The sequence below is a fragment of the Phyllobates terribilis genome, unplaced genomic scaffold, assembly GCF_046119375.1.
Source record: "Phyllobates terribilis strain yellow unplaced genomic scaffold, ASM4611937v1 Scaffold_349__1_contigs__length_1988846, whole genome shotgun sequence".
Classification (NCBI taxonomy): domain Eukaryota; kingdom Metazoa; phylum Chordata; class Amphibia; order Anura; family Dendrobatidae; genus Phyllobates; species Phyllobates terribilis.
In genome coordinates, this window is record NW_027363109.1 from 1,237,116 (window position 1) to 1,261,040 (window position 23,925).

The 23,925-nt window shown below is 41.9% G+C and overlaps 1 long non-coding RNA gene across 1 annotated transcript in view; it reads left to right on the plus strand.

Annotated features, from left to right (window-relative positions):
- LOC141222242 (uncharacterized) overlaps positions 1–20,140 on the plus strand; it is a 58,773-nt gene extending 38,633 nt beyond the window's left edge. Inside the window, exons 2-3 of the long non-coding RNA XR_012290080.1 lie at positions 19,221–19,456; positions 19,580–20,140. This is a non-coding gene — a long non-coding RNA (uncharacterized lncRNA). The remainder of the gene's footprint in view (positions 1–19,220; positions 19,457–19,579) is intronic.
- The last annotated feature ends 3,785 nt before the right edge of the window (positions 20,141–23,925 follow it).

Consider the following 23,925-nt stretch of genomic DNA (forward strand, 5'->3'; position numbering starts at 1 on the left):
ACCAGCAGAATAGTGAGTGCAGCTCTGGGGTATAATACAGGATGTAACTCAGGATCAGTACAGGATCAGTAATGTAATGTATGTACACAGTGACTGCACCAGCAGAATAGTGAGTGCAGCTCTGGAGTATAATACAGGATGTAACTCAGGATCAGTACAGGATCAGTAATGTAATGTATGTACACAGCGACTGCACCAGCAGAATAGTGAGTACAGCTCTGGAGTATAATACAGGATGTTACTCAGGATCAGTAATGTAATGTATGTACACAGTGACTGCACCAGAAGAATAGTGAGTGCAGCTCTGGAGTATAATACAGGATGTAACTCAGGATCAGAAATGTAATGTATGTACACAGTGACTGCACCAGCAGAATAGTGAGTGCAGCTCTGGAGTATAATACAGGATGTAACTCAGGATCAGTAATGTAATGTATGTACACAGTGACTGCACCAGCAGAATAGTGAGTGCAGCTCTGGAGTATAATACAGGATGTAACTCAGGATCAGTAATGTAATGTATGTACACAGCGACTGCACCAGCAGAATAGTGAGTGCAGCTCTGGAGTATAATTCAGGATGTAACTCAGGATCAGAAATGTAATGTATGTACACAGTGACTGCACCAGCAGAATAGTGAGTGCAGCTCTGGAGTATAATACAGGATGTAACTCAGGATCAGTAATGTAATGTATGTACACAGTGACTGCACCAGAAGAATAGTGAGTGCAGCTCTGGAGTATAATACAGGATGTAACTCAGGATCAGTAATGTAATGTATGTACACAGTGACTGCACCAGAAGAATAGTGAGTGCAGCTCTGGGGTATAATACAGGATGTAACTCAGGATCAGTAATGTAATGTATGTACACAGTGACTGCACCAGCAGAATAGTGAGTGCAGCTCTGGAGTATAATACAGGATGTAACTCAGGATCAGTAATGTAATGTATGTACACAGTGACTGCACCAGCAGAATAGTGAGTGCAGCTCTGGAGTATAATACTGGATGTAACTCAGGATCAGAAATGTAATGTATGTACACAGTGACTGCACCAGAAGAATAGTGAGTGCAGCTCTGGAGTATAATACAGGATGTAACTCAGGATCAGAAATGTAATGTATGTACACAGTGACTGCACCAGCAGAATAGTGAGAGCAGCTCTGGAGTATAATACAGGATGTAACTCAGGATCAGTAATGTAATGTATGTACACAGTGACTGCACCAGAAGAATAGTGAGTGCAGCTCTGGAGTATAATACAGGATGTAACTCAGAATCAGTACAGGATCACTAATGTAATGTATGTACACAGCGACTGCACCAGCAGAATAGTGAGTGCAGCTCTGGAGTATAATACAGGATGTTACTCAGGATCAGTAATGTAATGTATGTACACAGTGACTGCACCAGCAGAATAGTGAGTGCAGCTCTGGAGTATAATACAGGATGTAACTCAGGATCAGTAATGTAATGTATGTACACAGTGACTGCACCAGAAGAATAGTGAGTGCAGCTCTGGAGTATAATACAGGATGTAACTCAGGATCAGAAATGTAATGTATGTACACAGTGACTGCACCAGCAGAATAGTGAGTGCAGCTCTGGAGTATAATACAGGATGTAACTCAGGATCAGTAATGTAATGTATGTACACAGTGACTGCACCAGAAGAATAGTGAGTGCAGCTCTGGAGTATAATACAGGATGTAACTCAGGATCAGAAATGTAATGTATGTACACAGTGACTGCACCAGCAGAATAGTGAGTGCAGCTCTGGAGTATAATACAGGATGTAACTCAGGATCAGTAATGTAATGTATGTACACAGTGACTGCACCAGAAGAATAGTGAGTGCAGCTCTGGAGTATAATACAGGATGTAACTCAGGATCAGAAATGTAATGTATGTTCACAGTGACTGCACCAGCAGAATAGTGAGTGCAGCTCTGGAGTATAATACAGGATGTAACTCAGGATCAGTAATGTAATGTATGTACACAGTGACTGCACCAGAAGAATAGTGAGTGCAGCTCTGGAGTATAATACAGGATGTAACTCAGGATCAGTAATGTAATGTATGTACACAGTGACTGCACCAGAAGAATAGTGAGTGCAGCTCTGGGGTATAATACAGGATGTAACTCAGGATCAGTAATGTAATGTATGTACACAGTGACTGCACCAGCAGAATAGTGAGTGCAGCTCTGGAGTATAATACAGGATGTAACTCAGGATCAGTAATGTAATGTATGTACACAGTGACTGCACCAGCAGAATAGTGAGTGCAGCTCTGGAGTATAATACTGGATGTAACTCAGGATCAGAAATGTAATGTATGTACACAGTGACTGCACCAGAAGAATAGTGAGTGCAGCTCTGGAGTATAATACAGGATGTAACTCAGGATCAGAAATGTAATGTATGTACACAGTGACTGCACCAGCAGAATAGTGAGTGCAGCTCTGGAGTATAATACAGGATGTAACTCAGGATCAGTAATATAATGTATGTACACAGTGACTGCACCAGAAGAATAGTGAGTGCAGCTCTGGAGTATAATACAGGATGTAACTCAGGATCAGTACAGGATCAGTAATGTAATGTATGTACACAGCGACTGCACCAGCAGAATAGTGAGTGCAGCTCTGGAGTATAATACAGGATGTTACTCAGGATCAGTAATGTAATGTATGTACACAGTGACTGCACCAGCAGAATAGTGAGTGCAGCTCTGGAGTATAATACAGGATGTAACTCAGGATCAGTAATGTAATGTATGTACACAGTGACTGCACCAGAAGAATAGTGAGTGCAGCTCTGGAGTATAATACAGGATGTAACTCAGGATCAGAAATGTAATGTATGTACACAGTGACTGCACCAGCAGAATAGTGAGTGCAGCTCTGGAGTATAATACAGGATGTAACTCAGGATCAGTAATGTAATGTATGTACACAGTGACTGCACCAGAAGAATAGTGAGTGCAGCTCTGGAGTATAATACAGGATGTAACTCAGGATCAGAAATGTAATGTATGTACACAGTGACTGCACCAGCAGAATAGTGAGTGCAGCTCTGGAGTATAATACAGGATGTAACTCAGGATCAGTAATGTAATGTATGTACACAGTGACTGCACCAGAAGAATAGTGAGTGCAGCTCTGGAGTATAATACAGGATGTAACTCAGGATCAGAAATGTAATGTATGTACACAGTGACTGCACCAGCAGAATAGTGAGTGCAGCTCTGGAGTATAATACAGGATGTAACTCAGGATCAGTAATGTAATGTATGTACACAGTGACTGCACCAGAAGAATAGTGAGTGCAGCTCTGGAGTATAATACTGGATGTAACTCAGGATCAGAAATGTAATGTATGTACACAGTGACTGCACCAGAAGAATAGTGAGTGCAGCTCTGGAGTATAATACAGGATGTTACTCAGGATCAGTAATGTAATGTATGTACACAGTGACTGCACCAGAAGAATAGTGAGTGCAGCTCTGGAGTATAATACAGGATGTAACTCAGGATCAGTAATGTAATGTATGTACACAGTGACTGCACCAGAAGAATAGTGAGTGCAGCTCTGGAGTATAATACAGGATGTAACTCAGCATCAGTAATGTAATGTATGTACACAGTGACTGCACCAGAAGAATAGTGAGTGCAGCTCTGGAGTATAATACAGGATGTAACTCAGGATCAGTACAGAATCAGTAATGTAATGTATGTACACAGTGACTGACCAGCAGAATAGTGAGTGCAGCTCTGGAGTATTATACAGGATGTAACTCAGGATCAGTAATGTAATGTATGTACACAGTGACTGCACCAGAAGAATAGTGAGTGCAGCTCTGGAGTATAATACAGGATGTAACTCAGGATCAGTAATGTAATGTATGTACACAGTGACTGCACCAGAAGAATAGTGAGTGCAGCTCTGGAGTATAATACAGGATGTAACTCAGGATCAGTACAGAATCAGTAATGTAATGTATGTACACAGGGACTGACCAGCAGAATAGTGAGTGCAGCTCTGGAGTATAATACAGGATGTAACTCAGGATCAGAAATGTAATGTATGTACACAGTGACTGCACCAGAAGAATAGTGAGTGCAGCTCTGGAGTATAATACAGGATGTAACTCAGGATCAGAAATGTAATGTATGTACACAGTGACTGCACCAGAAGAATAGTGAGTGCAGCTCTGGAGTATAATACTGGATGTAACTCAGGATCAGAAATGTAATGTATGTACACAGTGACTGCACCAGCAGAATAGTGAGTGCAGCTCTGGAGTATAATACAGGATGTAACTCAGGATCAGTAATGTAATGTATGTACACAGTGACTGCACCAGAAGAATAGTGAGTGCAGCTCTGGAGTATAAAACAGGATGTAACTCAGGATCAGTACAGGATCAGTAATGTAATGTATGTACACAGTGACTGCACCAGCAGAATAGTGAGTGCAGCTCTGGAGTATAATACAGGATGTAACTCAGGATCAGTACAGGATCAGTAATGTAATGTATGTACACAGTGACTGCACCAGCAAAATAGTGAGTGCAGCTCTGGGGTATAATACAGGATGTAACTCAGGATCAGTACAGGATCAGTAATGTAATGTATGTACACAGTGACTGCACCAGCAGAATAGTGAGTGCAGCTCTGGAGTATAATACAGGATGTTACTAAGGATCAGTAATGTAATGTATGTACACAGTGACTGCACCAGCAAAATAGTGAGTGCAGCTCTGGGGTATAATACAGGATGTAACTCAGGATCAGTACAGGATCAGTAATGTAATGTATGTACACAGTGACTGCACCAGCAGAATAGTGAGTGCAGCTCTGGAGTATAATACAGGATGTAACTCAGGATCAGTAATGTAATGTATGTACACAGTGACTGCACCAGAAGAATAGTGAGTGCAGCTCTGGAGTATAAAACAGGATGTAACTCAGGATCAGTACAGGATCAGTAATGTAATGTATGTACACAGTGACTGCACCAGCAGAATAGTGAGTGCAGCTCTGGAGTATAATACAGGATGTAACTCAGGATCGGTACAGGATCAGTAATGTAATGTATGTACACAGTGACTGCACCAGCAAAATAGTGAGTGCAGCTCTGGGGTATAATACAGGATGTAACTCAGGATCAGTACAGGATCAGTAATGTAATGTATGTACACAGTGACTGCACCAGCAGAATAGTGAGTGCAGTTCTGGAGTATAATACAGGATGTAACTCAGGATCAGTACAGGATCAGTAATGTAATGTATGTACACAGCGACTGCACCAGCAGAATAGTGAGTGCAGCTCTGGAGTATAATACAGGATGTTACTCAGGATCAGTAATGTAATGTATGTACACAGTGACTGCACCAGCAGAATAGTGAGTGCAGCTCTGGGGTATAATACAGGATGTTACTCAGGATCAGTAATGTAATGTATTTACACAGTGACTGCACCAGCAGAATAGTGAGTGCAGCTCTGGAGTATAATACAGGATGTAACTCAGGATCAGTACAGGATCAGTAATGTATGTACACAGTGACTGCACCAGCAGAATAGTGAGTGCAGCTCTGGAGTATAATACAGGATGTAACTCAGGATCAGTACAGGATCAGTAATGTAATGTATGTACACAGTGACTGCACCAGAAGAATAGTGAGTGCAGCTCTGGAGTATAATACAGGATGTAACTCAGGATCAGTAATGTAATGTATGTACACAGTGACTGCACCAGAAGAATAGTGAGTGCAGCTCTGGAGTATAATACAGGATGTAACTCAGGATCAGTACAGAATCAGTAATGTAATGTATGTACACAGTGACTGACCAGCAGAATAGTGAGTGCAGCTCTGGAGTATAATACAGGATGTAACTCAGGATCAGTAATGTAATGTATGTACACAGTGACTGCACCAGCAGAATAGTGAGTGCAGCTCTGGAGTATAATACAGGATGTAACTCAGGATCAGTAATGTAATGTATGTACACAGTGACTGCACCAGAAGAATAGTGAGTGCAGCTCTGGAGTATAATACAGGATGTAACTCAGGATCAGTACAGAATCAGTAACGTAATGTATGTACACAGTGACTGACCAGCAGAATAGTGAGTGCAGCTCTGGAGTATAATACAGGATGTAACTCAGGATCAGTAATGTAATGTATGTACACAGTGACTGCACCAGCAGAATAGTGAGTGCAGCTCTGGAGTATAATACAGGATGTAACTCAGGATCAGTACAGGATCAGTAATGTAATGTATGTACACAGTGACTGCACCAGCAGAATAGTGAGTGCAGCTCTGGGGTATAATACAGGATGTAACTCAGGATCAGTACAGGATCAGTAATGTAATGTATGTACACAGTGAATGCACCAGCAGAATAGTGAGTGCAGCTCTGGAGTATAATACAGGATGTAACTCAGGATCAGTACAGGATCAGTAATGTAATGTATGTACACAGCGACTGCACCAGCAGAATAGTGAGTGCAGCTCTGGAGTATAATACAGGATGTTACTCAGGATCAGTAATGTAATGTATGTACACAGTGACTGCACCAGAAGAATAGTGAGTGCAGCTCTGGAGTATAATACAGGATGTAACTCAGGATCAGAAATGTAATGTATGTACACAGTGACTGCACCAGCAGAATAGTGAGTGCAGCTCTGGAGTATAATACAGGATGTAACTCAGGATCAGTAATGTAATGTATGTACACAGTGACTGCACCAGCAGAATAGTGAGTGCAGCTCTGGAGTATAATACAGGATGTAACTCAGGATCAGTAATGTAATGTATGTACACAGCGACTGCACCAGCAGAATAGTGAGTGCAGCTCTGGAGTATAATACAGGATGTAACTCAGGATCAGAAATGTAATGTATGTACACAGTGACTGCACCAGCAGAATAGTGAGTGCAGCTCTGGAGTATAATACAGGATGTAACTCAGGATCAGTAATGTAATGTATGTACACAGTGACTGCACCAGAAGAATAGTGAGTGCAGCTCTGGAGTATAATACAGGATGTAACTCAGGATCAGTAATGTAATGTATGTACACAGTGACTGCACCAGAAGAATAGTGAGTGCAGCTCTGGGGTATAATACAGGATGTAACTCAGGATCAGTAATGTAATGTATGTACACAGTGACTGCACCAGCAGAATAGTGAGTGCAGCTCTGGAGTATAATACAGGATGTAACTCAGGATCAGTACAGGATCAGTAATGTAATGTATGTACACAGTGACTGCACCAGCAAAATAGTGAGTGCAGCTCTGGGGTATAATACAGGATGTAACTCAGGATCAGTACAGGATCAGTAATGTAATGTATGTACACAGCGACTGCACCAGCAGAATAGTGAGTGCAGTTCTGGAGTATAATACAGGATGTAACTCAGGATCAGTGCAGGATCAGTAATATAATGTATGTACACAGCGACTGCACCAGCAGAATAGTGAGTGCAGCTCTGGAGTATAATACAGGATGTTACTCAGGATCAGTAATGTAATGTATGTACACAGTGACTGCACCAGCAGAATAGTGAGTGCAGCTCTGGGGTATAATACAGGATGTAACTCAGGATCAGTACAGGATCAGTAATATAATGTATGTACACAGCGACTGCACCAGCAGAATAGTGAGTGCAGCTCTGGAGTATAATACAGGATGTTACTCAGGATCAGTAATGTAATGTATGTACACAGTGACTGCACCAGCAGAATAGTGAGTGCAGCTCTGGGGTATAATACAGGATGTTACTCAGGATCAGTAATGTAATGTATTTACACAGTGACTGCACCAGCAGAATAGTGAGTGCAGCTCTGGAGTATAATACAGGATGTAACTCAGGATCAGTACAGGATCAGTAATGTATGTACACAGTGACTGCACCAGCAGAATAGTGAGTGCAGCTCTGGAGTATAATACAGGATGTAACTCAGGATCAGTACAGGATCAGTAATGTAATGTATGTACACAGTGACTGCACCAGAAGAATAGTGAGTGCAGCTCTGGAGTATAATACAGGATGTAACTCAGGATCAGTAATGTAATGTATGTACACAGTGACTGCACCAGAAGAATAGTGAGTGCAGCTCTGGAGTATAATACAGGATGTAACTCAGGATCAGTACAGAATCAGTAATGTAATGTATGTACACAGTGACTGACCAGCAGAATAGTGAGTGCAGCTCTGGAGTATAATACAGGATGTAACTCAGGATCAGTAATGTAATGTATGTACACAGTGACTGCACCAGCAGAATAGTGAGTGCAGCTCTGGAGTATAATACAGGATGTAACTCAGGATCAGTAATGTAATGTATGTACACAGTGACTGCACCAGAAGAATAGTGAGTGCAGCTCTGGAGTATAATACAGGATGTAACTCAGGATCAGTACAGAATCAGTAACGTAATGTATGTACACAGTGACTGACCAGCAGAATAGTGAGTGCAGCTCTGGAGTATAATACAGGATGTAACTCAGGATCAGTAATGTAATGTATGTACACAGTGACTGCACCAGCAGAATAGTGAGTGCAGCTCTGGAGTATAATACAGGATGTAACTCAGGATCAGTACAGGATCAGTAATGTAATGTATGTACACAGTGACTGCACCAGCAGAATAGTGAGTGCAGCTCTGGGGTATAATACAGGATGTAACTCAGGATCAGTACAGGATCAGTAATGTAATGTATCTACACAGTGACTGCACCAGCAGAATAGTGAGTGCAGCTCTGGAGTATAATACAGGATGTAACTCAGGATCAGTACAGGATCAGTAATGTAATGTATGTACACAGCGACTGCACCAGCAGAATAGTGAGTGCAGCTCTGGAGTATAATACAGGATGTTACTCAGGATCAGTAATGTAATGTATGTACACAGTGACTGCACCAGCAAAATAGTGAGTGCAGCTCTGGAGTATAATACAGGATGTAACTCAGGATCAGAAATGTAATGTATGTACACAGTGACTGCACGAGCAGAATAGTGAGTGCAGCTCTGGAGTATAATACAGGATGTAACTCAGGATCAGTAATGTAATGTATGTACACAGTGACTGCACCAGCAGAATAGTGAGTGCAGCTCTGGAGTATAATACAGGATGTAACTCAGGATCAGTAATGTAATGTATGTACACAGCGACTGCACCAGCAGAATAGTGAGTGCAGCTCTGGAGTATAATACAGGATGTAACTCAGGATCAGAAATGTAATGTATGTACACAGTGACTGCACCAGCAGAATAGTGAGTGCAGCTCTGGAGTATAATACAGGATGTAACTCAGGATCAGTAATGTAATGTATGTACACAGTGACTGCACCAGAAGAATAGTGAGTGCAGCTCTGGAGTATAATACAGGATGTAACTCAGGATCAGTAATGTAATGGATGTACACAGTGACTGCACCAGAAGAATAGTGAGTGCAGCTCTGGGGTATAATACAGGATGTAACTCAGGATCAGTAATGTAATGTATGTACACAGTGACTGCACCAGCAGAATAGTGAGTGCAGCTCTGGAGTATAATACAGGATGTAACTCAGGATCAGTAATGTAATGTATGTACACAGTGACTGCACCAGCAGAATAGTGAGTGCAGCTCTGGAGTATAATACTGGATGTAACTCAGGATCAGAAATGTAATGTATGTACACAGTGACTGCACCAGAAGAATAGTGAGTGCAGCTCTGGAGTATAATACAGGATGTAACTCAGGATCAGAAATGTAATGTATGTACACAGTGACTGCACCAGCAGAATAGTGAGTGCAGCTCTGGAGTATAATACAGGATGTAACTCAGGATCAGTAATGTAATGTATGTACACAGTGACTGCACCAGAAGAATAGTGAGTGCAGCTCTGGAGTATAATACAGGATGTAACTCAGGATCAGTACAGGATCAGTAATGTAATGTATGTACACAGCGACTGCACCAGCAGAATAGTGAGTGCAGCTCTGGAGTATAATACAGGATGTTACTCAGGATCAGTAATGTAATGTATGTACACAGTGACTGCACCAGCAGAATAGTGAGTGCAGCTCTGGAGTATAATACAGGATGTAACTCAGGATCAGTAATGTAATGTATGTACACAGTGACTGCACCAGAAGAATAGTGAGTGCAGCTCTGGAGTATAATACAGGATGTAACTCAGGATCAGAAATGTAATGTATGTACACAGTGACTGCACCAGCAGAATAGTGAGTGCAGCTCTGGAGTATAATACAGGATGTAACTCAGGATCAGTAATGTAATGTATGTACACAGTGACTGCACCAGAAGAATAGTGAGTGCAGCTCTGGAGTATAATACAGGATGTAACTCAGGATCAGAAATGGAATGTATGTACACAGTGACTGCACCAGCAGAATAGTGAGTGCAGCTCTGGAGTATAATACAGGATGTAACTCAGGATCAGTAATGTAATGTATGTACACAGTGACTGCACCAGAAGAATAGTGAGTGCAGCTCTGGAGTATAATACTGGATGTAACTCAGGATCAGAAATGTAATGTATGTACACAGTGACTGCACCAGAAGAATAGTGAGTGCAGCTCTGGAGTATAATACAGGATGTTACTCAGGATCAGTAATGTAATGTATGTACACAGTGACTGCACCAGAAGAATAGTGAGTGCAGCTCTGGAGTATAATACAGGATGTAACTCAGCATCAGTAATGTAATGTATGTACACAGTGACTGCACCAGAAGAATAGTGAGTGCAGCTCTGGAGTATAATACAGGATGTAACTCAGGATCAGTACAGAATCAGTAATGTAATGTATGTACACAGTGACTGACCAGCAGAATAGTGAGTGCAGCTCTGGAGTATTATACAGGATGTAACTCAGGATCAGTAATGTAATGTATGTACACAGTGACTGCACCAGAAGAATAGTGAGTGCAGCTCTGGAGTATAATACAGGATGTAACTCAGGATCAGTAATGTAATGTATGTACACAGTGACTGCACCAGAAGAATAGTGAGTGCAGCTCTGGAGTATAATACAGGATGTAACTCAGGATCAGTACAGAATCAGTAATGTAATGTATGTACACAGGGACTGACCAGCAGAATAGTGAGTGCAGCTCTGGAGTATAATACAGGATGTAACTCAGGATCAGAAATGTAATGTATGTACACAGTGACTGCACCAGAAGAATAGTGAGTGCAGCTCTGGAGTATAATACAGGATGTAACTCAGGATCAGAAATGTAATGTATGTACACAGTGACTGCACCAGAAGAATAGTGAGTGCAGCTCTGGAGTATAATACTGGATGTAACTCAGGATCAGAAATGTAATGTATGTACACAGTGACTGCACCAGCAGAATAGTGAGTGCAGCTCTGGAGTATAATACAGGATGTAACTCAGGATCAGTAATGTAATGTATGTACACAGTGACTGCACCAGAAGAATAGTGAGTGCAGCTCTGGAGTATAAAACAGGATGTAACTCAGGATCAGTACAGGATCAGTAATGTAATGTATGTACACAGTGACTGCACCAGCAGAATAGTGAGTGCAGCTCTGGAGTATAATACAGGATGTAACTCAGGATCAGTACAGGATCAGTAATGTAATGTATGTACACAGTGACTGCACCAGCAAAATAGTGAGTGCAGCTCTGGGGTATAATACAGGATGTAACTCAGGATCAGTACAGGATCAGTAATGTAATGTATGTACACAGTGACTGCACCAGCAGAATAGTGAGTGCAGCTCTGGAGTATAATACAGGATGTTACTCAGGATCAGTAATGTAATGTATGTACACAGTGACTGCACCAGCAGAATAGTGAGTGCAGCTCTGGGGTATAATACAGGATGTTACTCAGGATCAGTAATGTAATGTATTTACACAGTGACTGCACCAGCAGAATAGTGAGTGCAGCTCTGGAGTATAATACAGGATGTAACTCAGGATCAGTACAGGATCAGTAATGTATGTACACAGTGACTGCACCAGCAGAATAGTGAGTGCAGCTCTGGAGTATAATACAGGATGTAACTCAGGATCAGTACAGGATCAGTAATGTAATGTATGTACACAGTGACTGCACCAGAAGAATAGTGAGTGCAGCTCTGGAGTATAATACAGGATGTAACTCAGGATCAGTAATGTAATGTATGTACACAGTGACTGCACCAGAAGAATAGTGAGTGCAGCTCTGGAGTATAATACAGGATGTAACTCAGGATCAGTACAGAATCAGTAATGTAATGTATGTACACAGTGACTGACCAGCAGAATAGTGAGTGCAGCTCTGGAGTATAATACAGGATGTAACTCAGGATCAGTAATGTAATGTATGTACACAGTGACTGCACCAGCAGAATAGTGAGTGCAGCTCTGGAGTATAATACAGGATGTAACTCAGGATCAGTAATGTAATGTATGTACACAGTGACTGCACCAGAAGAATAGTGAGTGCAGCTCTGGAGTATAATACAGGATGTAACTCAGGATCAGTACAGAATCAGTAACGTAATGTATGTACACAGTGACTGACCAGCAGAATAGTGAGTGCAGCTCTGGAGTATAATACAGGATGTAACTCAGGATCAGTAATGTAATGTATGTACACAGTGACTGCACCAGCAGAATAGTGAGTGCAGCTCTGGAGTATAATACAGGATGTAACTCAGGATCAGTACAGGATCAGTAATGTAATGTATGTACACAGTGACTGCACCAGCAGAATAGTGAGTGCAGCTCTGGGGTATAATACAGGATGTAACTCAGGATCAGTACAGGATCAGTAATGTAATGTATGTACACAGTGACTGCACCAGCAGAATAGTGAGTGCAGCTCTGGAGTATAATACAGGATGTAACTCAGGATCAGTAATGTAATGTATGTACACAGTGACTGCACCAGAAGAATAGTGAGTGCAGCTCTGGAGTATAATACAGGATGTAACTCAGGATCAGTACAGAATCAGTAACGTAATGTATGTACACAGTGACTGCACCAGAAGAATAGTGAGTGCAGCTCTGGAGTATAATACAGGATGTAACTCAAGATCAGAAATGTAATGTATGTACACAGTGACTGCACCAGCAGAATAGTGAGTGCAGCTCTGGAGTATAATACAGGATGTAACTCAGGATCAGTAATGTAATGTATGTACACAGTGACTGCACCAGCAGAATAGTGAGTGCAGCTCTGGAGTATAATACAGGATGTAACTCAGGATCAGTAATGTAATGTATGTACACAGCGACTGCACCAGCAGAATAGTGAGTGCAGCTCTGGAGTATAATACAGGATGTAACTCAGGATCAGAAATGTAATGTATGTACACAGTGACTGCACCAGCAGAATAGTGAGTGCAGCTCTGGAGTATAATACAGGATGTAACTCAGGATCAGTAATGTAATGTATGTACACAGTGACTGCACCAGAAGAATAGTGAGTGCAGCTCTGGAGTATAATACAGGATGTAACTCAGGATCAGTAATGTAATGTATGTACACAGTGACTGCACCAGAAGAATAGTGAGTGCAGCTCTGGGGTATAATACAGGATGTAACTCAGGATCAGTAATGTAATGTATGTACACAGTGACTGCACCAGCAGAATAGTGAGTGCAGCTCTGGAGTATAATACAGGATGTAACTCAGGATCAGTACAGGATCAGTAATGTAATGTATGTACACAGTGACTGCACCAGCAAAATAGTGAGTGCAGCTCTGGGGTATAATACAGGATGTAACTCCGGATCAGTACAGGATCAGTAATGTAATGTATGTACACAGCGACTGCACCAGCAGAATAGTGAGTGCAGTTCTGGAGTATAATACAGGATGTAACTCAGGATCAGTGCAGGATCAGTAATATAATGTATGTACACAGCGACTGCACCAGCAGAATAGTGAGTGCAGCTCTGGAGTATAATACAGGATGTTACTCAGGATCAGTAATGTAATGTATGTACACAGTGACTGCACCAGCAGAATAGTGAGTGCAGCTCTGGGGTATAATACAGGATGTTACTCAGGATCAGTAATGTAATGTATTTACACAGTGACTGCACCAGCAGAATAGTGAGTGCAGCTCTGGAGTATAATACAGGATGTAACTCAGGATCAGTACAGGATCAGTAATGTATGTACACAGTGACTGCACCAGCAGAATAGTGAGTGCAGCTCTGGAGTATAATACAGGATGTAACTCAGGATCAGTAATGTAATGTATGTACACAGTGACTGCACCAGAAGAATAGTGAGTGCAGCTCTGGAGTATAATACAGGATGTAACTCAGCATCAGTAATGTAATGTATGTACACAGTGACTGCACCAGAAGAATAGTGAGTGCAGCTCTGGAGTATAATACAGGATGTAACTCAGGATCAGTACAGAATCAGTAATGTAATGTATGTACACAGTGACTGACCAGCAGAATAGTGAGTGCAGCTCTGGAGTATTATACAGGATGTAACTCAGGATCAGTAATGTAATGTATGTACACAGTGACTGCACCAGAAGAATAGTGAGTGCAGCTCTGGAGTATAATACAGGATGTAACTCACGATCAGTAATGTAATGTATGTACACAGTGACTGCACCAGAAGAATAGTGAGTGCAGCTCTGGAGTATAATACAGGATGTAACTCAGGATCAGTACAGAATCAGTAATGTAATGTATGTACACAGGGACTGACCAGCAGAATAATGAGTGCAGCTCTGGAGTATAATACTGGATGTAACTCAGGATCAGAAATGTAATGTATGTACACAGTGACTGCACCAGCAGAATAGTTAGTGCAGTTCTGGAGTATAATACAGGATGTAACTCAGGATCAGTAATGTAATGTATGTACACAGTGACTGCACCAGAAGAATAGTGAGTGCAGCTCTGGAGTATAATACAGGATTTAACTCAGGATCAGTACAGGATCAGTAATGTAATGTATGTACACAGTGACTGCACCAGCAGAATAGTGAGTGCAGCTCTGGAGTATAATACAGGATGTAACTCAGGATCAGTACAGGATCAGTAATGTAATGTATGTACACAGTGACTGCACCAGCAAAATAGTGAGTGCAGCTCTGGGGTATAATACAGGATGTAACTCAGGATCAGTACAGGATCAGTAATGTAATGTATGTACACAGTGACTGCACCAGCAGAATAGTGAGTGCAGCTCTGGAGTATAATACAGGATGTAACTCAGGATCAGTACAGGATCAGTAATGTAATGTATGTACACAGCGACTGCACCAGCAGAATAGTGAGTGCAGCTCTGGAGTATAATACAGGATGTTACTCAGGATCAGTAATGTAATGTATTTACACAGTGACTGCACCAGCAGAATAGTGAGTGCAGCTCTGGAGTATAATACAGGATGTAACTCAGGATCAGTACAGGATCAGTAATGTATGTACACAGTGACTGCACCAGCAGAATAGTGAGTGCAGCTCTGGAGTATAATACAGGATGTAACTCAGGATCAGTACAGGATCAGTAATGTAATGTATGTACACAGTGACTGACCAGAAGAATAGTGAGTGCAGCTCTGGAGTATAATACAGGATGTAACTCAGGATCAGTAATGTAATGTATGTACACAGTGACTGCACCAGAAGAATAGTGAGTGCAGCTCTGGAGTATAATACAGGATGTAACTCAGGATCAGTACAGAATCAGTAATGTAATGTATGTACACAGTGACTGACCAGCAGAATAGTGAGTGCAGCTCTGGAGTATAATACAGGATGTAACTCAGGATCAGTAATGTAATGTATGTACACAGTGACTGCACCAGCAGAATAGTGAGTGCAGCTCTGGAGTATAATACAGGATGTAACTCAGGATCAGTAATGTAATGTATGTACACAGTGACTGCACCAGAAGAATAGTGAGTGCAGCTCTGGAGTATAATACAGGATGTAACTCAGGATCAGTACAGAATCAGTAACGTAATGTATGTACACAGTGACTGACCAGCAGAATAGTGAGTGCAGCTCTGGAGTATAATACAGGATGTAACTCAGGATCAGTAATGTAATGTATGTACACAGTGACTGCACCAGCAGAATAGTGAGTGCAGCTCTGGAGTATAATACAGGATGTAACTCAGGATCAGTACAGGATCAGTAATGTAATGTATGTACACAGTGACTGCACCAGCAGAATAGTGAGTGCAGCTCTGGGGTATAATACAGGATGTAACTCAGGATCAGTACAGGATCAGTAATGTAATGTATGTACACAGTGACTGCACCAGCAGAATAGTGAGTGCAGCTCTGGAGTATAATACAGGATGTAACTCAGGATCAGTACAGGATCAGTAATGTAATGTATGTACACAGCGACTGCACCAGCAGAATAGTGAGTGCAGCTCTGGAGTATAATACAGGATGTTACTCAGGATCAGTAATGTAATGTATGTACACAGTGACTGCACCAGCAGAATAGTGAGTGCAGCTCTGTGGTATAATACAGGATGTTACTCAGGATCAGTAATGTAATGTATGTACACAGTGACTGCACCAGCAGAATAGTGAGTGCAGCTCTGGAGTATAATACAGGATGTAACTCAGGATCAGTACAGGATCAGTAATGTATGTACACAGTGACTGCACCAGCAGAATAGTGAGTGCAGCTCTGGAGTATAATACAGGATGTAACTCAGGATCAGTACAGGATCAGTAATGTAATGTATGTACACAGCGACTGCACCAGCAGAATAGTGAGTGCAGCTCTGGGGTATAATACAGGATGTTACTCAGGATCAGTAATGTAATGTATGTACACAGTGACTGCACCAGCAGAATAGTGAGTGCAGCTCTGGAGTATAATACAGGATGTAACTCAGGATCAGTACAGGATCAGTAATGTAATGCATGTACACAGTGACTGCACCAGCAGAATAGTGAGTGCAGCTCTGGAGTATAATACAGGATGTAACTCAGGATCAGTACAGGATCAGTAATGTAATGTATGTACACAGTGACTGCACCAGCAGAATAGTGAGTGCAGCTCTGGAGTATAATACAGGATGTAACTCAGGATCAGTACAGGATCAGTAATGTAATGTATGTACACAGCGACTGCACCAGCAGAATAGTGAGTGCAGCTCTGGAGTATAATACAGGATGTTACTCAGGATCAGTAATGTAATGTATGTACACAGTGACTGCACCAGCAGAATAGTGAGTGCAGCTCTGGAGTATAATACAGGATGTAACTCAGGATCAGTACAGGATCAGTAATGTAATGTATGTACACAGTGACTGCACCAGCAGAATAGTGAGTGCAGCTCTGGAGTATAATACAGGATGTAACTCATGATCAGTAATGTAATGTATATACACAGTGACTGCACCAGCAGAATAGTGAGTGCAGCTCTGGAGTATAATACAGGATGTAACTCATGATCAGTAATGTAATATATGTACACAGTGACTGCACCACCAGAATAGTGAGTGCAGCTCTGGAGTATAATATAGGATGTAACTCAGGATCAGTACAGGATCAGTAATGTAATGCATGTACACAGTGACTGCACCAGCAGAATAGTGAGTGCAGCTCTGGAGTATAATACAGGATGTAACTCAGGATCAGTACAGGATCAGTAATGTAATGTATGTACACAGTGACTGCACCAGCAGAATAGTGAGTGCAGCTCTGGAGCATAATACAGGATGTAACTCAGGATCAGTACAGGATCAGTAATGTAATGTATGTACACAGTGACTGCACCAGCAGAATAGTGAGTGCAGCTCTGGGGTATAATACAGGATGTAACTCAGGATCAGTACAGGATCAGTAATGTAATGTATGTACACAGTGACTGCACCAGCAGAATAGTGAGTGCAGCTCTGGAGCATAATACAGGATGTAACTCAGGATCAGTAATGTAATGTATGTACACAGTGACTACACCAGCAGAATAGTGAGTGCAGCTCTGGAGTATAATACAGGATGTAACTCAGGATCAGTACAGGATCAGTAATGTAATGCATGTACACAGTGACTGCTCCAGCAGAATAGTGAGTGCAGCTCTGGAGTATAATACAGGATGTAACTCAGGATCAGTACAGGATCAGTAATGTAATGCATGTACACAGTGACTGCACCAGCAGAATAGTGAGTGCAGCTCTGGAGTATAATACAGGATGTAACTCAGGATCAGTACAGGATCAGTAATGTAATGCATGTACACAGTGACTGCACCAGCAGAATAGTGAGTGCAGCTCTGGAGTATAATAAAGGATGTAACTCAGGATCAGTACAGGATCAGTAATGTAATGCATGTACACAGTGACTGCACCAGCAGAATAGTGAGTGCAGCTCTGGAGTATAATACAGGATGTAACTCAGGATCAGTAATGTAATGCATGTACACAGTGACTGCACCAGCAGAATAGTGAGTGCAGCTCTGGAGTATAATACAGGATGTAACTCAGGATCAGTACAGGATCAGTAATGTAATGCATGTACACAGTGACTGCACCAGCAGAATAGTGAGTGCAGCTCTGGAGTATAATACAGGATGTAACTCAGGATCAGTACAGGATCAGTAATGTAATGCATGTACACAGTGACTGCACCAGCAGAATAGTGAGTGCAGCTCTGGAGTATAATACAGGATGTAACTCAGGATCAGTACAGGATCAGTAATGTAATGCATGTACACAGTGACTGCACCAGCAGAATAGTGAGTGCAGCTCTGGAGTATAATACAGGATGTAACTCAGGATCAGTACAGGATCAGTAATGTAATGTATGTACACAGCGACTGCACCAGCAGAATAGTGAGTGCAGCTCTGGAGTATAATACAGGATGTAACTCAGGATCAGTAATGTAATGCATGTACACAGTGACTGCACCAGCAGAATAGTGAGTGCAGCACTTGCATGGGGCCACCACCATTTTGTTTGTTATCCTGTGTTATGATACAATGACATGACAATATAATATATTGGTGAATGAATTCCACTTAGAATGTTGGAATTTCTTCTATGTGTTATATAGTCATATCTGGTTGCTTTTGGCTTGAGCGCTGTTGCATATCTTTGGGATAGGTCCATACGAGTATGAATATTATTAGTGTATATTATTGATCCATTATTTAACCCTTACTTATACCACTACATAATGTTGACACTTCCACAATGTCCCCTATCACATGTGTGACATCTTCTGTCCTCAGGTTTTCTCCACTTTGCTTCTTCTGATCTTCATCTCTTGTGTCCATGGAAGAGAAGAGCAGGTCCCTGGCGCTGATGGCTGGGAGGCCCCTCTAGGGTCCGGCGGGGGATGTCTCTTCACACCGGACACCACATTTCCTCCACGTGTGAAGGTGGATATGAAGGTCGGCAGTCGGAGTTCTGCACAAGTAATGGCGGACAGTGTGAGGAGCCGCTCCATCTCTCCATGGGAATACAGGTGAATGTACATGGAGTAATGGCAGAAATAATAATAATGATATATGGGGGTCAGCAGGCCGGAGTATGGGGGACTAAACATGGTTACTGCTGTGTCCTGATCTCTCTCATCTCCTTCCACCAGCTCTAATGTGGACAGTAACAGATTCCCTGCGGTCATCAGCGAGGCCCGATGTCTCCACCGCGGATGTTTGGCCCCGGAGGGTCATGTGGACCTCAGCATGAACTCAGTCCCCATCAGACAGGAGATCCTGGTCCTGCGTGGTGAGATGAGAGGATGTGTCCCCACCTATAGGCTGGAGAAGCAGCTGGTGACGGTGGGCTGCACCTGTGTCCGGCCCATCATCCAGTACCTGGAGTAACAGACGCCATTGTCACGGAGCCTCAGCTGTCATGTAGCGTCTTTGTTACCCCTAACGACCAATCAGAAATCACGTTTATTTTTCTTGTGTAATTTACAAATGTAAAAGCTGAATTCTAATCGGTTGCTATCGGCAACGAGAGTTCAAGGATTATTTATACAATGTAGAGAATAATGAAAGTGTTGCCCGTAGCAACCAGTCAGATTCCAGCCATCGATTCCGCACTGCAAGAGGCAAAACGGCAGAAATCTGATTGGTCGTCAGGAGCAGCAGCGACAAGAACTTTGTTATTTTTATAAATCGCTGAGTAATATTATTATAAGACGTATTTCTTGCTTTATAATTGAATTATTTATTATTAGTTGTTGTATTTTTATATAAATGTTTCTCATATTGATACAAATATCTATTACAGAAAATCATTAAAACTATTAGTTAACCTTTGTGTTGTGAGTATATACTGTATATATAGTGGAAAGACAATCCTGGAATCATTTCTAGATGTTAGAAGATCTTTTACAGTATTTTTTTTTAGTTGGTCCATTAAAATAAAACAATGAAACAAATTTGTAAATCTTGTGTAGTGTATACAGCTCTTATGCAGACCTATGTGTCTCCATGGTTACAGATTAGAATACACCTGTTTCTTCAGTTATTTTCTCTTTCCGGTGCTTTGTGGCTCTTGGAATACAAATATGGTGGTGATCGGAGAACGTAGGAGGAGATTTATTAGGACAAGTGTTTCATTCCGCAAGATTACAGAGGACCTGTCACCTGCTCAAAAAAATTGAGCTAAATATCTAAAAAAGACTCAGTTATACTAATAGATCATAGACTGAACATGAGTCATCAGGAACAAGGAGTCTTGAAGTTAGAGTATTGTCCTACTGATGAAATGACAGCAGACATCTTCACGAAGGCGTTGAATGCTGATAAACACCAGACTAATAAAAAAGTTGGGTTTCATTGAATAAGTCCTTACTTTTGAGAAAGGGTGTTGGCATTTGCAACAGATTAGGACTTATTATAAGTGAAAGGAGGACTTTATACAAACCAGACAGCAGATGGCGATAGTGTGTAAAGTTATATGCTTGCTGTAATGGTGGGAGGAAAGCTCTCAATTGTTGGTTGTTTTTACTTCCTGTGTTTTTTCCTTTTTTCCTGAATGTGTTATATCAGAAACACACGGACTGTGTGACACTGAATTGTATCTCATGTTTAACCAGTATGAAGTAAATACTGTCTACTCAAGATATCTTGCTGATTGAAGCTCTCGTAAGTACAGTGATGACTGTAAGAAGATGCACTCTGCGACACAGGCCGCACTTCCGGTGGGGCCCTCGCTTTGGTCCCGGACTGCAAGCCACTGACGGCAGCACCAGCAGGCCGGCTGGGCGGATTCCTGCAGTGGCGAGCGCGGCGGGGGATTCTGCCGCCATGCTCACCTGACTCAGGGTCCCCTGAGGGGCTCCGCAGCCTGCACCTGCTGAACGTGGACATCTCGGGTGAGAGCTTCTTGGGGGGTCGCGTTCTCCTTGTTCTCCTTCCTGACCCCGCTGGCGATTCTTCGGATGAGACATTCAGCAACTCTGCAAGTTGTGACTCCAGCCACCCTCCACGCCTGGATCGAGCTGCATCCCGCAGCCTGCTAATCAGGGATTCCACCATCTCCATTACTCCCGGTCAGTGTCCAGAATTAATGGGTGAGTGGTTATTTGCTTCTTTTTTTATGTCTGTTTCTGTGAACTTTCTCCTATGACTCCCCTGCTGGACTGACTATTTCCCGCACTTTTCCCTCATATACTCCCCCTCCCCCCCCACCAAATGCCCGCCCCACCACTCTTGTACCCAATCCGGATCTCTTTATTTCAAAAAATTGCACCCTCCTGGCCCATCCCGGTCATGTGGGGCTTCCGTCTAGTTTCTCTTGCTTCCAGCCCCTTTCTTTATTGTGCATAGGATAATTGATTATATATTAGTGTCCCCTGATTACTGCTGGTGTTTGTTATACCCATTTATATAATTATATATCGATATCTTGTGGTAAATATACATATATTACCTCTATACACTGTGTTCCAAATTATTATTCCAAAAGTGTTTAAACTCATTGATGGTGATGTGTGTCAGGGCTCTTTATATCACTGTAAGCAATTGCAGACACCTGCGCTAATTAGTTTGGCAGATGTGTCCAATGAAAGGCAAGACTACTTAAGAAGGCGGTCCCACATTATTAAGCAGCCTACATTTTCTGCCAAAATGGGAAGGAAAAAGGATGTGTCGGCTGCTGAGAAGCAACAAATTGTGGAGTGTTTAGGTCAAGGCATGACTAAAATCAACATTGCTAAGACACTTCATCGTGATCATTGCACAATCAAGAAGTATGTAGCTGATTCACAGTACACACGTGTGCGTGCTGATAAGGGAAAATTGAGGACTCTTTCCTACAGGCAATTACGTCAGGTTAAAAGAGCAGCGGCAAAAAAGCCTTGTCATAGCAGCAGACAAGTTTTTGAAGCTGCTGGTGCCTCCAACGTCCCCCGAACAACAAGATGCACTGTCCTTCAGAGGTTTGCAGCTGTGCGTAAGCCATCCTGTCGACCTCCTCTATCCACTGCACACAAGCAGAAACGGCTCCAGTGGGCCAAACAATACATGAAGACTAACTTCAAAACTGTTCTGTTCACCGATGAGTGCCATGCAACGCTCGATGGTCCAGATGGATGGATGGAGTGGAGGATGGCTGGTTGATGGACACCCCATGCAAGCACGGCTACGGCGCCAACAAGGAGGAGGTGGAGTAATGTTTTGGGCTGGAATCATGGGGAGAGAGGTTGTTGGCCCCTTTAGGATCCCTGAAGGGGTAAAGAAGAACTCCATAATGTATGTTGAGTTTCTCAAACAGCACTTCCTGCCATGGTTCAAGAAGAAGAACCGTGCATTCCGCAGCAAGATCATTTCATGCATGATAATGCACCGTCTCATGCTGCACATAACACATCTGCATCTCTGGCTGATATGGACATAAAAGGGGACAAACTTATGGTGTGGCCCCCATGCTCCCCTGACCTCAACCCCATTGAGAACCTCTGGAGCATCATCAAAAGGAGTGTCTATGATGGCGGGAGGCAGTTCACATCTAAGCAACAGCTCTGGGAGGGTATTCTGTTCTCATGCAAAACAATTGAAGCAGAAACCATCCAAAACCTGACAAATTCAATGAACGAGAGAGTTCAGAAGCTCCTTTCGAACAAGCGGTCCTACGTGCAAATGTAACATCACCTAAAATAAAGCTTTGAGTTGAAAACTGTTTGATTTCAGTTTGTAATAACCTGCTAATGCTTATAATTTCAAAAATGACCATTTTTTTGTTCTTTATTAAAATGAAAAGGTTGAAAACTCTTCTGTGTTTTATTTTTTTAAAAAATATACTGTTATCATAGGCAGTTTGTACAAAAAACTTTCAATTGTACTCTAATAGTTATTTGACTGGAAAATTACAATGACTGCAATTCATATAGGTAATTTGGGAAAATCTGAGAAAATATTATTTGCATAATAATTTGGAACACAGTGTATTTTATGGTTCAGGTTCACTCACCCATTTTTTCGTCTGTGGTGTTTCTTTTCTTCCCCCTTTATTATGTATACGTTGTTTTTACATGTAGTGAAATAAAGTATTTGCAATTTTATTCTTGGGCATCAATTTATTGCTCTCTTTTTGGTGTTGACTGATATTGAACGCTATTAAAACAATTGTGGAATTGCGCTTTTATCACAATTTCGCCGCAACTGGAATTTTTTTCCTGCTTTCCAGTACATCATATAATTAAATGTATGGTGTCATTCCAAAGTACAACTGGTCCTGGAGAAAGCAAGCCCTCATATGCCTATGTAGAAGAAAAAAATCATGGCTCTTAGAAATTGAGGGGGGAGGGAGAGGACAAAAGCGCAAATATGAAACTAATTATAAATTATTATGCATAGACATCTATATGGATTGTGACTTAACCTCCAAATTTCTGAAATTGTAGAGAAGTGAAATCTCCTGCATAAGGTTTAAAATCCACGGAAGATTTCAGATGGAAAAACTTAAATCCTTTAAGAA